General features: G+C 48.5%; 1 long non-coding RNA gene across 6 annotated transcripts in view; it reads left to right on the plus strand.

Annotated features, from left to right (window-relative positions):
• Positions 1-16819, plus strand: part of LOC117975587 (uncharacterized) — a 45159-nt gene that overhangs the window by 14828 nt on the left and 13512 nt on the right. The window contains exons 3-4 of one of the 6 annotated variants that reach the window (XR_010109686.1): positions 13872-13974; positions 14323-16220. The exons of 2 other annotated variants lie outside the window; for them this stretch is intronic. This is a non-coding gene — a long non-coding RNA (uncharacterized LOC117975587). Of the gene's footprint in view, positions 1-13750; positions 16221-16819 lie in introns of all 6 variants that reach the window. 3 more of the 6 variants (XR_010109684.1, XR_010109685.1, XR_008620607.2) reach the window with 3 other exon arrangements.

Raw genomic sequence — 16819 nt, forward strand, 5'->3', positions numbered from 1 at the left:
ACAGGCGTGCGCCACCACACCTGGCTAATTTTTGTATTTTTAGTAGAGATGGGGTTTCACCATGTTAGCCAGGCTGGTCTTGAACTCCTGACCTGGTGATCCACCCGCCTCGGCCTCCCAAAGTGCTGGGATTACAGGCGTGAGCCACCGTGCCCAGCCTAGTTAGCATTTTAACATGCCATATGTCTACCACAGTGGTTCTCATGGTGTGGTCTTTGAGATGTCTGTAGCATTGTACAGCAGAATGTGGCCTACTGCAGATGAATGCTATGTGGCTAACAAGTTGCTAGAAGACCATCACCTATTGAATGGAGAGAGGTGGGGACAGACTCATGGAAAGCAATGAAGCTCTCAGCTTCCAGTTCTGGGTTTTCATCCTCCTCTTGCCTCAACCTCAAAGACTCTTCCCAGCTCAAGAACTGGGGGCCGCCCTTGATAAAGCTTTATCTGGCCCCTGATGTATTCTCATCTCCCCAGCTACCTTGGCCTAGATCTGCAGAAATCCCTTTCCTTTTCCTTCTGTAAAGCAAAAGCTGAAAAATTTCAAAAATAACATGACCAGAGAACAAAAGAAAATCAAGTACAGAGAAAACACTGTAGCATGAAAACAAACATGTATGGATTTTGCATGAATTTCAAAACAGATTTTACAACTTTCTCATCCTAATGGATGTAAGGTATAGCTACAGGTTTGGCTAATGGAAATTTCAGGGCACCTGCTCTTTCCCCTTAAAGCTATCAGGGTGGAGTGCCAAGCTCACTCTTGACCATGTGGATTTGGGTGGGCATGGAGAGAGGCATGCTGGAAGATTCAGGCCCTCCCCAAATCACCTTCCATGTTCAGTCTGCCAAGGCCACGTTGCTGACCAGGGTCAAGACAGCCTACAGCTGCCTTGTTCCTGAGGCCATGGCCAGATAAGAAAGCCAGCTTCCAGTCCAGCCCTTCCGATTCCTCGCCACACTTCAAGCTTATGGCTCTGATTGCCACTTCTTCCTGGAAGGCTCAGATATAACTTCTGAAAGTCGTGTTTTCACCAGGACCTCTTTTCCTGTGTCTCCTTCACTTGCTCAAAGGAAGCAGATGCGCTGTGGTTTCTCCCTGTAAGCAAATATTAGTTTCTTCACCAGTTCTGGTCAACTAGAACCTGGCCCTTACCTTCCCAGTAGTCATGGAGCCTGTGGTTTGGCTGGCTCCGCACAGGGTTAACAAATGCCTCTTGGGGAAGACAGTGTGGCCTGGTGGAAAGAACCACCACTTACTAGCTACATGACTACCAAGCCTGCAAGCCTCTGTTTCCTCACCTGTAAAATTGGGTGTGACTTTCACAGTAGTTGTGAGGAGTGACTGAAGTCAAGCATATAAAAGCAACAGGAAGGGACAGGTGTGGTGGCTCACGCCTGTAATCCCAGTACTTTGAGAGGCTGAGGCAGGCAGATCACCTGAGGTCAGGAGTTCGAGACCAGCCTGGCCAACATGGTGAAACCCTGTCTCTACTAAAAATACAAAAATTAGGCGTGGTGGTGTGGGTCTGTAATCCCAGCTACTAGGGAGGCTGAGGCAGGAGAATTGCTTGAACCCGGGAGGCGGAGGTTGCAGTGAGCCGAGATCACACCACTGCACTCCAGCCTGGGCGACAAAGTGAGACTCTGTCTCAAAAAAGAAAAACAGACAATTTTTTATAGCAATGGGACATCATCTCACAAGGCATTTGTTTCACTAAGAGAGGAATTTTGAGACACATGGTATTTCCAAAGCACTTTCTGGCCAAGGAGCTCAAATGACCATACGGATATTCTTAAGGAATGAGAATTACCACTTCCTTTCCTGGCAGCTTTCTTTTTTTTATTATTATTATTTTTTGAGACAGAGTCTCGCTCTGTTGCCCAGGCTGGAGTGCAGTGGCGTGACCTCGGCTCACTGCAACCTCTGCCTCCCAGGTTCAAGCAGTTCTCCTGCCTCAGCCTCCTGAGTAGCTGGGATTACAGGCACACTTTTCGCTGGGTGCGGTGGCTCACGCCTGTAATCTCAGCACTTTGGGTGGCTGAGGTGGATGGATCATTTGAACCCAGGAGTTCGAGATCAGCCTGGGCAACATGGCAAGACCCCATCTCCACAATAAATATAAAAATTAACGAAGCATGGTGGCACACACCTGTAGTCCAAGCTACTCGGGAGGCTGAGGTGGGAGGATCACTTGAGCCTGAGAGGTGGAGGTTGCAGTGAGCCGAGACTGTACCACTGCACTCTAGCCCGGGCAACAGAGTGAGACCCTGTCACACAAACAAAACAAAACAAAACAAACAAAAAAACAAAAACGACTCCACCCCTGCCTGTTGCCCTCTTCCCAGAATCCTCTATATGGGACTTCACACCATACACACACACACACACACACACACACACACACACACACACACACAGACACAGACACACCCCAGTTTGGCCACTCATCAAGGAATACATCAAACAAACACTTTTACAGCTGATTGCTTTACAGGATCATAATTTTAATTTCTCAGAGATCTCATTTAGTTTTCTCTACCAGTGATACCTATGACAGTTTCTATTATCAGAATGTCCTGACTAAGCATCAGGGCCCTAACTCAAGTCACCAGAGGCAGCTTGAAGAGGACCTCTGCCTTGGCATGCTGTATGAATGTTTGTGTCCTTAGGGCTGGCCGAGCAGGGCTCAACCTGGGCACTTTAAAAACATGGTATCTGGCCTGAATTCATGGCCAAGGATATTTGTAAAATGATGTGCTTCTCATTGGGAATAGAAGGCACATTAAGGTTGGAGGCAGAGGAGAATGTAAAGCACAGTTCCTATGTTAGCTCAGACAGGAAATGATGGACATTCAATTCAATAAGCCCAGTGTGTGACAGCATTCTGAAATAGATTGCCTTCAAGTTTCTTTCTTTTTTTTTTTTTTTTTTGAGACTGAGTCTCGCTCTGTCGCCCAGGCTGGAGTACAGTGGCACGATCTCGGCTCACTACAAGCTCCGCCTCCTGGGTTCACGCCACTCTCCTGCCTCAGCCTCCCGAGTAGCTGGGACTACAGGCGCCCGCCACCACGCCCGGCTAATTTTTTGTATTTTTTTTAGTAGAGACGGGGTTTCACCATGTTGTCCAGGATGGTCTCGATCTCCTGACCTCGTGATCCGCCCGCCTCGGCCTCCCAAAGTGCTGGGATTACAGGCGTGAGCCACCGCGCCCGGCCCAAGTTTCTTGATTTTATCTGCATCTTACACCACTTTGAGAATCTGATAAAATATATTGACCTTTTCCTCAGAAAAATGCATATATCCACAAAATTTTGCATATGATATTAAGTGTTTATTAACCTGGCCTGGCTAACTTTGTATTTTTAGTAGAGACGGGGTTTCAACATGTGGGCCAGGCTGGTCTCAAACTCCTGACCTCAGGTGATCCACCTGCCTCGGCCTCCCAAAGTGCTGGGATTACAGGCATGAGCCACCGTGCCCAGCCAAGATTCAGTTCTTAAAATGAACCAAAGTGCTCTTTATCCTGTTTGCTGTCTTGGCATTTCCACTGATGTTAAATCTCAAGAGGTGAAATCTGCACACAAATACTCACTGTCACTCAGGAGGACGCAGCTCAGGAGGTAAGGTGGACATCACTGCGTTGGTACAGGTCTTACATGCAAGACAGAAGCCGTGTTCTGGAGATTTGCTGCTCTTCTTTGGTGTTAAGCCTCTTGCTTTATTAAACAACTAAGTCATGATGAACCATTGGAAGGAGCTGCGTTGTTTCCAGTTTGTCTGGAGGATATATTAAAAGACTAGTTTCTGGAATACATTTGTGTAACTTAATTTTGTTGATGTTTTCTTATTTGATGTCTATTAATACTTTTTTTTTTTTTTTTTTTTTTTTGAGATGGAGTTTTGCTCTTGTTGCCCAGGCTGGAGTGCAATGGCAAGATCTCGGCTCACCACAACCTCTGCCTTCTTTTTTCTTCTGTTTTTAAAACTTGTGGTAAAATCTAGATAACAAAAAGTTTGCCATTTTAACCATTTTTAAGTGGACAGTTCAGTGGCATTAGTTACATTCCCAATGTTGTGTAACCACCACTACTATCCATTTCCAGAAGGTTTTCATCACCCGAAACAGAAACTCTGTACCCATTAAATAGTAACTCCCCATTCTACCCTTCTCTCCCTCCATAACCTCTGTTTTACCTTCTGCATCCATCAAGTTGCCTGTTATAGATAATTCACATAGAATCATTCAGTATTTGTTTCTTTTTGTATCACGTATCAAAATTTCCTTTTTTTTTTTTTTTGCTTTTGAGACAGTCTTGCTTTGTCGCCCAGGCTGGAGTGCAGGGGCACAACCATGGCTCACTGCAGCCCTCACCTCTCCTGCTCGAGAGTTCCTCCCACCTCAGCCATCTGAGTAGCTGGGACTACATGTGTGCGCCACCATACCCAACTAATTTTTTGGTTTTTTTTGTACATACGGGGTTTTGCCATGTGGCCCAGGGTGGTCTCGAACTCCTGGGCTGAAGTGATCCACCCACCTTGGTCTCCCAAAGTGTTGGGATTACAAGCATGAGCCACTGCGCTGGAATGCAATGACACGATCTCAGCTCACTGCAACCTCTGCCTCCCGGGTTCAAGTGATTCTCCTGCCTCAGCCTCCCAAGTAGCTGGAAGTAGAGCCATGCGCCACCACGCCCGGCTAATTTTTGTATTTTTAGTAGAGACGGGGTTTCGCCATGTTGGTCAGGCTGATCTCGATCTTCTGACCTCAGGTGATCACCTGCCTCAGCCTCCCAAAATCCTGGGATTACAGACGTGAGCCACCGCGCCTGGCCTATGCTTTAAAATAAAAATAGAGATTGGGTGTCTGGCTATTATGTTGCCCAGGCTGGTCTTGAACTCCTGGCCTCATCCTTCCCCCTCCACCTCCCAAAGCACGGGGATTATAGGTGTGAGCCACCACATCTTATCCTTCTGGTGCATTTTGAAGGTAGAGACCCTAAGTCAGATTTGCTGATGAATCAATGTGGGGGACGTGGCACAGTTAACCACTCCCTCCCCTCCCCTCCCCATCCCCGTCCCCTCTGTCCTCCCCTCCCCCTCCCCTCACCCCTTCCCTCTCCTTTTTTTTTTTTTTTTTTTTTTGAGAGGGAGTTTCGCTCTTGTGCCCCAGGCTGGAGTGCAATGGCGTAATCTTGGCTCATCGCAACCTTCGCCTCCTGGGTTCATGCCGTTCTCCTGTCTCAGCCTCCAGAGTAGGTGGGATTACAGGTGCACACCACCATGCCTAGCTAATTTTTATATTTTTAGTAGAGATGAGGTTTTGCCATGTTGGTCAGGCTAGTCTCAAACTCCTGGCCTCAAGCGATCTGCTGGCCTTGGCCTCCCAAAGTGTAAGGATTACAGGCATGAGCACCGCCCCAGCCCACACCCTTTTGCTTGAGGCACTTTCTTCTATTTTTTTTTTTGAGGCGGAGTCTCGCTCTGTCGCCCAGGCTGGAGTGCAGTGGCGCGATCTCGAGCCCCGCCTCCCGGGTTCACGACATTCTCCTGCCTCAGCCTCCTGAGTATCTGGGACTACCGGCGCCCGCCACCACGCCCAGCTAATTTTTTTTTTTGCATTTTTACTAGAGACGGGTTTTCACTGTGTTAGCCAGGATGGACACTTTCTTCTTCCTTTGGAAATACATCCTCTGGTTTCCCTCCTCCCTCGCTGGCCTCTCCTCTCAGACTCTTCTGCCTGCTCTACTCCAGGTGCATTGAAATGCCCCAGACCTCTGTGTGGGGAGTCTTCTATGCCACACCCTTCCTAGATGACATCATCTGGCCCTAAGTTTTCAGTATGAGTCAATGTGTTGGTGATGCCCAGATTCCCACCTCCAGCCCTGATTTCTTCCAAGTGCTCTAGAGTCATATACTTATTTGCCTGCTTGATGTCCCTTCTTGGATGTCAAACAGGCATCTCAAAATTCAACTCTTGATCCGCTCCCCTGCTTCAAACTTCGCCATCTCAGTAAATGCGTTATATTCCTCCTGGTTGCATAGGCTTCAAACCTAGGAGTCATCCTTGAATAGACCCTCTTTCTTGCCTCCGCGTTTGAGCTTTCAGCAAGTCCTGTCATTCAGACCATTCACACGTATTGAAAATCCATCCCTTTCTTGCCGTCTTGACTGAACATTCTGATGAAGTCGTCACCACTGCTCCCTGGACCTCTGTCCTCACTAACAGCGCTTCCTGTTTCCATTCCTGCTGCTCCAGAGTCCATCCATCTCCTCCCTTTTCAGAGAGGCTTCTCTGACCACCCTTTGCAATGGCTGCTCCATGGCCCCTGCTATTACAGGCTGTCATGCTCTTGTGGGTCTGCTTGTATATTTATCTCTTTTCTGCCTCCACTAGAAGGTGAGCTCTGATAGGGCAGAGGTTCTGGCTGCCTGGTTCCGTGCTGCATTTTCAGAGTCTAGAATAGTGCCTAGCACATGGTACGTGATGAGGAAATCTCTTTCCTGATGAATGAGCGAAGCAGAGAATCCTCAGAATTCAAGGATGCTCTCTGTCTGCCTTGGGAGCTAGAGGAACTCTTCATTTTTCCCTTCATGAATCTGCTCCACTGTCCTTTCTGTTTATTGGCTTCCTCAGTGTTTGGTTTGCCATGGCGCCATCTTGGTCCCATTTCTCATGTTCTGCTCAGCTCAAAGCAGTCCACGGGTTCAACTCTCAGTGCCCCAGGAAGGGGAAACCCACTTCACTTGGGTCAAGTGTTCATTTTCCATCCTCCCTGTCCCCACCCCAATCAGCAAAGGCTAGTGGCTGGGGGTAAAAGGAAGGCTAGTGGCTGGGGGTAAAAGGCCACCAGCAGAAGGGGGCTCTCCAGAGGCAAGCCCATCCCCAGCTCCTCCCGAGTAAGTGCCAATCACCCAGAGGTGGATCCTCTTTCAGGGCCCTGACTTGCAAAGCTGAGGACCGGCTTCCTGTCAGTGGTAACCCTCAGTGAGGGCCTTGTCTGAGCAGCCAGCAGCCTCTGAGACATTTCCACGTGGGCACTCGCTAACTTAAAAAAGATAAGTACTCACCCTTCCCAGGAGGTACTGATGTCAGGAATAGCCAAGAGTGCAGTCTTGGTCTGTAAGGAGGTGGCCCTTCCACTCCATACGGCCCTTCCCAGGATACTGCTGTATCCTGGGGTCTGCTCGTGGTGCCAGCAAGCAGGCGTTCCTTGGGAGCCCCCCTCAGCCCTCCCACCCACTGCTGTCCTCTCTCCCTGCCCCCATCTGTGTAAGGACCCTCTGATTTATGTTCACTTAGTAAGCTGTGTGTGTGTAGTGGGGTGTCTTTGTCAATGATTTGCTCCTTTTCTCTGAAAACTTTAAGGACTTTGTCTTTGATATTTTTGGATTCACAATAGTATGTGTAGATGTCAGATTTTCCTCATCTCTCCCCTGTGGCCTCTGTGGGTTCTCTCAGTCTGAGGTCTTTCATCTCTCTTTAATTCTGGGAAATTAATCTCCATTCTGTCTTCAAATATCACCTCCCTTCCATATTTTCCCCTTCCTTCTGCAACTCCTATTACCTGGATATTAACATTTCTGTTTCTGTCCTCCATGATTCTAACTTTTTAAGTTATTTTCCTTGTTTTTTTTTATCCTTTCTTTCCTGTCAGAATTTCTCAAGTTGATCTTTCATTTTTGCTAATTCTTTTCTTGACTGTGTCAATTTATTCCATTAATTCTGTTCTGTATGTCAGTATTATATTTTTTACCCTGATCTTTCCACTTGGCTCTTCTGTATGGTTTGTTGTTTTTGTGACATGGTCATGGCGGTGTGGGTTGTGGTGGGAGGGGGTTACCCCCGATATAGTCTGGATATTTGTCCACGCCTAAATCTCCTGTCAGAATGTAATACTGGGTGCTAGAGGTGGGGCCTGGTGGGAGGTGTTTGGACCAGGGGGGCAGTGTTAGTGCCCCGCATATGCTCTCTTTGCGAAAATAAGCAAGTTATTGAAAAATCTGGTCATGTAAAAGTATGTGACACCTCTCCCCCTCCCTGCTCCTGCTTTCTCCATGTGAAATGCCTGCTCCCACTTCGCCTTCTGCCATGATTGAAAGATCCTTGAGTCTTCATCAGAAGCTGAGCAGATGCCAGCACCATGCTTCCTGTACAGCCTGTAGAACCATGAGCCAATTAAATCTCTTTTCTTTATAAATTACCCAGTCTCAGGTTTTTTTTTTTTTTTTTTTTTTTGAGATGGAGTTTCACTCTTGTTTCCCAGGCTGGAGTGCAATGGCGTGATCTCGGCTCACCGCAACCTCTGCCTCCTGGGTTCAAGTAATTCTCTTGCCTCAGCCTCCCGAGTAGTTGGGATTACAGGCGTACACCACCACACCTGGCTAATTATGTATTTTCAGTAGAGACAGGTTTCTCCATGTTGGTCAGGCTGGTCTCGAACTCCTGACCTCGGGTGATCCGCCTGCCTTGGCGTCCCAAAGTACTGGGATTACAGGTATGAGCCACCGTGCCCAGCCGGTATTTTTTTTTTTTTTGTATAGCAATGGAAGAATGGCCTCGTATACACCCTAGAGCGGAAAGTCCCAGGCACCAAGGCTTCCCACCCTAGAAGCAAGCTCAGGGCTTTCTCTTCATCCTTCCAGGGAGAGCACTGAGAGATGATGGGGGGTTGGCAGGGGGCATCCCTTGGATTATCATTCTCCAGACTTAGGCTTGGAGGGGAGGGTGGAGAAGTGGATTTCTGGGTCTGGTCCACCTCACCTGTTTTCTCAGCTTCTCACCCACTCAGAGCTCTTGCCCCAATTCTCCCTTTCATCCTGCAGATCCCTGCGCCTGACTCATCTCAGGCGAGGAGGCAAATCATCAGTTATCTCAGGCAGCAGCAGGACGAGACTCCTTTCTGATTTTCTCCTTCCCTGGCCACCTCTCCCCACCCCATATTCACTCGTTCCAAACCTCTGGCCTCCCCAGCAACTCTACATCCTCATCTCCATCTGTTCCCTCTCTCGATGCTGTGGGTGACATTGGAGAGGGAAGCCCGGAGCCCTGACCTAGTCCGGCGTGGAGAGAGGAATGGAAAGCAGTGTCCCTTTTGAGAAGGCAAATTTACAGCTGGCTTTTGTAATCCTAGCTATTTTTTGTTTGTTTGCTAAGTCTTTGATAGTCCCCAGTGTGGTTTGTCCGCCAGTGATCTCAGCACCACCAGAGAGCTTGTTAGAAATGCGGCATCCCAACCCCACCACAGCCCTCCCAAGTCAGATACTGCCGCCTCACGAGGCCCCCCAGGGATCCACAAGTTCATTAAAGTTTCAGGAATCCAATTCTACTACAAAATATACATTTATAATTAGGAAAAGGATAGTTTCTTTTAAATGGTAGAACTTCCCCAATGAGTCAGCTACCTGTATTTCTGGCCTGTCAGGCTAGACACTGGAGACCATTCTGCATAGAATTGTACCTCCCTGAACTACTGTTAGGCCTTAGGGTGAGGATTCATCTTTCCCTTCTCCCCACCATGGAGACAAAATCCTCTTAAACATATCCGGGCCTGGCATGGTGGCTCACGCCTGTAATCCCAACACTATGGGAGTCCGAGGAGGGTGGATTACCTGAGGTCGGGAGTTTGAGACCAGCCTGACCAACATGGAGAAACCCCGTCTCTACTAAAAATACAAAATTAGCCGGGCATGGTGGCACATGCCTGTAATCCCAGCTACTCGGGAGGCTGAGGCAGGAGAATTGCTTGAACCTGGGAGGCAGAGGTTGCAGTGAGCCAAGATCACGCCATTGCACTCCAGCCTTGGCAACAAGAGCAAAACTTCATCTCAAAAAACAAAAACAAAAACAAAAAATAAAACATATCCGGCAGTAGGCCAGACACAGTGGCTCACCCCTGTAATCCCAGCACTTTGGGAGGCTGAGGCAGGTGGATCACTGGAGGTCAGGAGTTTGAGACCAGCGTGGCCAACATGGTGAAACCCCATCCTTTACTAAAAATACAAAAATTAGCCGGGTATGGGGGCATGTGCCTGTAATTCCAGCTACTCAGGAGGCTAAGGTGGAAGAATCGCTTGAACCCAGGAGGCGGAGGTTGCAGTGAGCCGAGATCGTGCCACTGCACTCCAGCCTGGGCTACAGAGTGAGACTCCATCTCAAAAAACAAACATGGTGGCTCACGCCTGTAATCCCAGCACTTTGGGAGGCCGAAGCAGGTGGATCACCTGAGGTCAGGGGTTCGAGACCAGCCTGGCCAAGATGGTGAAACCCTGTCTCTACTAAAAATACAAAAATTAGCCGGGCATGGTGGCGGGCGCCTGTAGTACCAGCTACTTGGGAGGCTGAAGCAGGAGAATCGCTTGAACCCAGGAGGTGGAGGTTGCAGTGAGCCAAGATCATGCCACTGCACTCCAGCCTGGGCGACAGAGCAAGACTCTGTCTCAAAACAAACAGGCCAGGCGTGGTGGCTCATGCCTGTAATACCAGCACTTTGGGAGGCCAGGAGTTCAAGATGAGCCTGGCCAACATGGTGAAACCCTGTCTATACTAAAAATACAAAAATTAGACTGGCGTGGTGGTGGGCGCCTGTAATCACAGCTACTTGGGAGGCTGAGGCAGGAGAATCGCTCGAACCCAGGAGGCGAAGGTTGCGGTGAGCCAACATTGCACCACTGCACTCCAGCCTGGGCGACACAGCAAGACTCTGCCTCAAAATAAATAAAAACAAACAAACAAAAATATCTGGCAGCAATTTTCAAGCATTCAAAAGAGATGTGAAGGAAAAAAATTTGGCTGGGAGCAGTGGCTCACGCCTGTTAATCCCAGCACTCTGGGAGGCCAAGGTGTGCGGATCACGAGGTCAAGAGTTCGAGACCAGCCTGACCAACATGGTCAAACCTGGTCTCTACTAAAAATACAAAAATTAGCTGGGCGTGGTGGCACGTGCCTGTAATCCCAGCTAGTCAGGAGTCTGAGGCAGGAGAATCGCTTGAACCCGGGAGGCAGAGGTTTCAGGGAGCCGAGATCACACCACTGCACTCCAGCCTGGGCAACAGAGGGAGACTGTCTCAAAAAAAAAAAAAATTAAATCAGCATATTAATTGATGAGGACAAGGACATTTTATTATCATGGGATTACGGGGACAAATGATTGCTGAAATCATAATTAGCTTTCTGGCGGGGGAAGATAATAAGGTAGAAAGAGGAGAAATGGGTGTAATCAACGGAAGTGGCAGAGAGAGATTAAAAAAAAACAACAACAGGAAATGAGAACAAGAATATGACTAACAATGCCTGAGCCCCACCCACCCGTCCTCAGAGTGGACTCCCTCTCTCAAAGGCTTGTGGGCACCTGCCCCCGAGCTGACTCACCCTGTTCAGTCATCACAGCTCACTGCAGTGATGAAGGCTCAGGTGATCCTTTCACATCAGCCTCTCCAGTAGCTGGGACTACAGGCATGTGCCACCATACCTGGCTAATTTTTTGTTTTTGTTTTTTTTTTTGAGATGGAGTCTTGCTCTGTCACCCAGGCTGCAGTGCAGTGGCATGATCTAGGCTCACTGCAACCTCCACCACCTGGATTCAAGCAATTCTCTGCCTCAGCTTCCTGAGTAGCTGGGACTACAGGTGCCTGCCATGACGCCCAGCTAATTTTTTTGTGTATTTAGTAGAGATGGGGTTTCACCATGTTAGCCAGGATGGTCTCGATCTCCTGATCTCGTGATCCACCTGCCTCAGCCTCCCAAAGTACTGGGATTACAGGTGTGAGCCACCGTGCCCGGCCGTATTTTTTGTATTTTTAGTAGAGACAGGGTTTCACTATCTTGGCTAGGCTGATCTTGAACTCCTGACCTCAAGTGATCCACCCACCTCGGCCTCCCAAAGTTCTGGGATTACAGGCATGAGCCACTGCGCCCAGCCACCCATCACCTGCTAGTGTAGACAAATGAATAAACTTAGACAAGCACATGGGCTCCCTCTATACCAGCCTAGACTTTGACACTGAAACTCCATGAGTCTGGGCCACTTCCTGCCACAAGTGTGAATGGAAAATAAATCATTTTCCAAGGAACCCAAAATCACTAAGCCAAGGAGTCAAGCTGAGAACTTTCAGGCAAACCTGCCCCCCATTTTATTTCCTAAATAAGAGAGCTACAAAGATTAAAAAAAAAAAAAAAAAAAAAAAGCTATACACCTTGCTCATAATTTGCCCACAAGGAAATACCTAATTCCACAAGGAAGGGCTAATCAGAAACTCAACAGAATGCGACTGTTTGTCTCTTATCCACCTGTGACCTGGAAGCCCCGTCCTTCACCTCGAGTTGTCTCGCCTTCCTGGACCAAACCAATGTACATCTTACACATATTGATTGATGTCTCATGTCTCCCTAAAATGTATAAAACCAAGCTGTGCCCTGACCACCTTGGACACATGTGGTCAGGACTTCCTGAGGCTGTGTCATGGGCGTGTGTCCTCAACCTTGGCAAAATAAACTTTCTAAATTGGTTGAGACCTGTCTCGGATACTTTGGGTTCACATAAGGAAACAGGAAGCAGGGATCTGGTGTCTATTTCTTTTTCCAAGCACAATGTAAGCACAGTTCTAGGCTGTGTTTGTCTTGTGAGTCCTTCCTGGCTCCCCTCAGGCACTGGCTTTCTCTCCTCTCTCCTGCCTTCTCTTTCTGGATCCACCCTCCAAATGTTGGAGTTCCTTAGGGTTTGATTCTTGGAACTCTTCTGTGTTTATGTGTTCTCCCTAGATAGTATCATCCGTAAGTGACTTAAATAGCACTCATAATGCTTAAAAAAAAAAAAATTTCCATTTCTAGCCTGGACGTCTCTGAATTTCAGAATAAGGTAAATGAAGAATTCACCTTTATACACCTTAAGTTTGAAATGCCAGTGATTTATCCAACAGCCTCCTTGGTTTTGGTTTTAGCCGTATCACCGGCATCTCATTTAACTCAACGTATGCACATCTGAATTCTACTGACTCTCCTAAACTTGCACTCTGCTCCATCTCAGCCAATGGTACCACCAGAACCCAGTTTCCTGAGCTAAGTGCCTTCTTTGACACCTTCCTTTCCAACACCGCCTCACCTGATCTGTCACCAGTCCTGTCACTTGTTTTAAATCCTTGCACTGTCTCCCACCTCTGCACCTCTCCTCCTTGTCTCAGCCTGCTGTCTTGCCCTTCTACTCTTGAGCCTCCCTAAAGTCTGTAATCATCTAGCACCATCTTGTTAAAACATAAAAGATCATGCAGAGTCCCACTTAAAAGCTTACAAATATCTCATTGTACTTAAAATAAAGCTCAAATTCAGCAATGCCTAGAAGGCAGTGAGGAGTGGATAGGTATGAGGATGGCTGCTGATGTGGATTGCCTGGGTTTAAATCTTTCTCTTCCTTTTTTTCCCCCCCATGACAGGATCTCACTCTGAGCGTTACTCAGGCTGGAGTGCAGTGGCCCAATCATGGCTCACTCTAGCCTCTGCCTCCCAGTCTCAAGCAATCCTCCCACCTCAGCCTCCCAAGTAGGTGGGACTACAGGTGACACCACCATACTCGGCTAATTTTTGTACTATTTGTAGAGACGGGGTTTTGCCATGTTGCCCAGGCTGGTCTCCAGCTCCTAAACTCAAGTGACCTACCTGCCTTGGCCTCCCAAAGTGCTGGGATTACAGGCGTGAGACACCGCGCCCGGCCCAGGTGCTTATTGTTAACTCCTGCTTCCTTAACCTCACCACAGTTCACACCCCGCCACTCCTGAGCACCGCACACCGGCTTCCTCCCAGTCCCTCATCTGAGAACTCATGAAGCCACTTGGAATCCCTCTCTGCTTTGCCTGGCTCATTCCATGTCAATTTCAGATCTTCGCTTCAGGTCAGCTCCAAGGAGGCTATCCTTGCCCATCTTCCTAAAATAGAGCTCTCAAAACCTGGCTGTTTTCCTTCAGAGCACTGGCCTACAATTGTAAGTAGATATTTATCTGTTTACTACGTGTCTCCATCACTAGGCTATACACTTCAGGAGGGGAGAATTTTTTGTTTTGGTTCTCTGCCATAAGAGTGCATGGTATTTACTAAGCATGAAATAAATAGTTGTTGGGGGGAAAAAGAATGAGTAAACGAATAAATGAAGTGTGGGAAACTCCTGAGGATGCAACTCTCTACCTAGCGGTGGCCAAAGCTACTGGATAAACCATGTATGTACCCATCTTTTTAACCTATGTGTGTTTTGCTAGAATGGAGTGTTCTAATTAGAAGTAAAAATTTGTTTGTTCTTTAATCAAATTTAATTTTTTTTTTTTTTTTGAGCCAGTCTGATTCTGTTGCCCAGGCTGGAGTGCAATGGCACGATCTCGGCTCGCTGCAACCTCTGCCTCCCAGGTTCAAGCGATTCTCCTGCCTCAGCCTCCCGAGTAGCTGGGATTACAGGCACCTGACACCAGGCCCGGCTAATTTTTTGTATTTTTAGTAGAGACTGGGTTTTGCCCTGTTGCCCAGGCTGGTCTCAAACTCCTGACCTCAAGTGATCCACCCGCCTCGGTCTCTTAAAGTGCTGGGATTACAGGCGTGAGCCACCGCGCCCGGCCTTTTTTTTTTTCTTCTTCTTCTTTTAAAAATGTTTATCTACAAGATCGAGACGGTATCTCACTATCTTGTTGGTTTCAAACTCTTGGGCTACAGGGATCCTCTCGCGTCGGCTTCCCAAAGTGCTGGGATTACGGGCGTAAGCCACCGCGCCCGGCCTATTAATAAAATCGGATGACCTTGCACTTTCTCAGTCAGCGAGTATTATTTAGTACTCACCTCCACTTAGCAGTAGGGAGCTGTATTGCAAAGGGGGCTGATGAGCGCGGCTTGACGCCCCTACACACCCAGCCAAGGGGGTTGCTGCAGTTACGGTTTCGCCGAATGTCCGGCAGAGGGCGCTGCGAACACGCCGCTCCAGCCGCCGGGCAGGGGAGAGCGGAATGACGTTCCCAATGACCGCAGTCAGAAGCATCAGCGCATTCCTAGGACGCTTTCCAGCTGCTGGGTGGCTTCATACCCCGGTAAAGTGCATGGTTTCCAAGTTCCCGCTGAGTACTGGGATCTGGAGAGCTTTTGAAAAACACGGATTTCTGGGCGGCACTCTCAAAGATTCTGGTTCCATGGGAATTGGGCGGGCCCTGGACCCTCTTGAAGATGTTTCCTGTTGATTTTGATGATCAGAAGGTTTGGGCCCCATTGGTGGGAACTCCCCAAGGCGACTAGGGAGCCGAAGGAGAGAGGAGGACACAAACCTGGTTTCCACTCCCAACCCTGTTGCTTTTTAGCTGCGCGATCCTTCTGTGTACTACCCCCCATGACAACTTGTAAAATGGAGCTAATGGTAAAGATAGGGCTAGGCCAGGCCCTGTGGCTCAGGCCTGTAACCCAGCATTTTGGGAGGCTGAGGTGGGAGGATCACCTGAGGCCAGGAATTCGAGACCAGCCTGGCCAACATGGTGAAACTCTGTCTCTACTAAAAATACAGAAATTAGCCAGGCATGTGGCATGCACCTGTAATCCCAGCTACTCGGGAGGCCAAGACACGAGAATAGCTTGAGCCTGGGAGGCAGAGGCTGCAGGGCTAGATCCCGTCTCAAAAAAAAAAAAAAGAAAAAGAAAAAAGAAAAGAAAGAAAGAAATTTTGGAATTATCACTTTGGCTAAATGAATGACTATCATTTTATAGTGGCCTGTGATCCTAGGGTCTTAGGCACAGGGGATACAGCAATGAGCAAACATGCATTCTGATGAAGAGATGCTGACAATCACAACCACACAAATAAGCAAGATAATTTCCCATAGAGATAAGAGCTTTGAGGAAGCCAGAATGCAGGAATGTGATAGAAAGTGGCTGGGAAGAGGGAGCTGAGGCTGGTGGGTCCAAGAAGTCCTCTCCAGGGAGATGACATTTGAGCAGTGATCTGGACAATGAAAAAGCGCTGACTGCACCTCCAGGTGAGAAGAACTTACTGGACTGAGGAGAAAGCAAGCCATCAAAAACCCGAAGGAGGGAGTTTGGTGTGTTCAGAGAACTGGAAGGAGGGAACGCCATGAAAGAGAGGCCAGTAGCATGTGCGGGGCAGAGAGGGAGCCGGCTTCTTAGCCCGTGGAGAGAGAAAGCAGGAACTAAAGGCAGCACCAACGGGAAAGGCTGCATCTGGAGAGAGAAGGAGAGCAGCTGCAGGTTGGTCAAGCTGCTGTAAGGCCCTGCCCAGGCCATACGAACACAGGGAGCTACTTTCCCTGTCCTCGGGACAAATGTCACAGAGGCAGAGAGGTCTGGGGGATGGGGGGATATGGAAAATAGTTGCATAACTTTAAGAGATGGGTGCCATTTAACTCATTTCACACAGGAGGCACTAAGCCAGAGCACACTGAATGATGGCCCCCATCTCAATTTCCTTCCAGCCCTGCTCCTTGCTTTCCTGCATCCATGCCCCTCGCTTTCCCGCATCCATGCCCCCTCGTTTTCCCGCATCCATGCCCCTCGTTTTCCCGTATCCGTGCCCCCCGCTTTCCCGCACCCGTGCCCCTCCGCTTTCCCGCTCCATGCCCTTTGCTTTCCCTGTGAGTTCTCAGGGCTCTATTTCCATTGAAATTAAAACCCAGTTCCCTGTAGAGTAACTGTCTATCAGTAGTTCGTGCCTAGTTTCCTTCTCCTTTGTATTAAGTGACACCATCTGGCCTTCCCAGTCACCTTGGGCTCGTGTTTCCTTTGGATGGCTTCCCAAGGGGCAGGGGGCTCCTGAGCAGCATGTCTTGTGACACAACTTAATTAGGATT

The sequence above is a fragment of the Pan paniscus genome, chromosome 14 (assembly GCF_029289425.2).
Source record: "Pan paniscus chromosome 14, NHGRI_mPanPan1-v2.0_pri, whole genome shotgun sequence".
Lineage (NCBI taxonomy): Eukaryota > Metazoa > Chordata > Mammalia > Primates > Hominidae > Pan > Pan paniscus.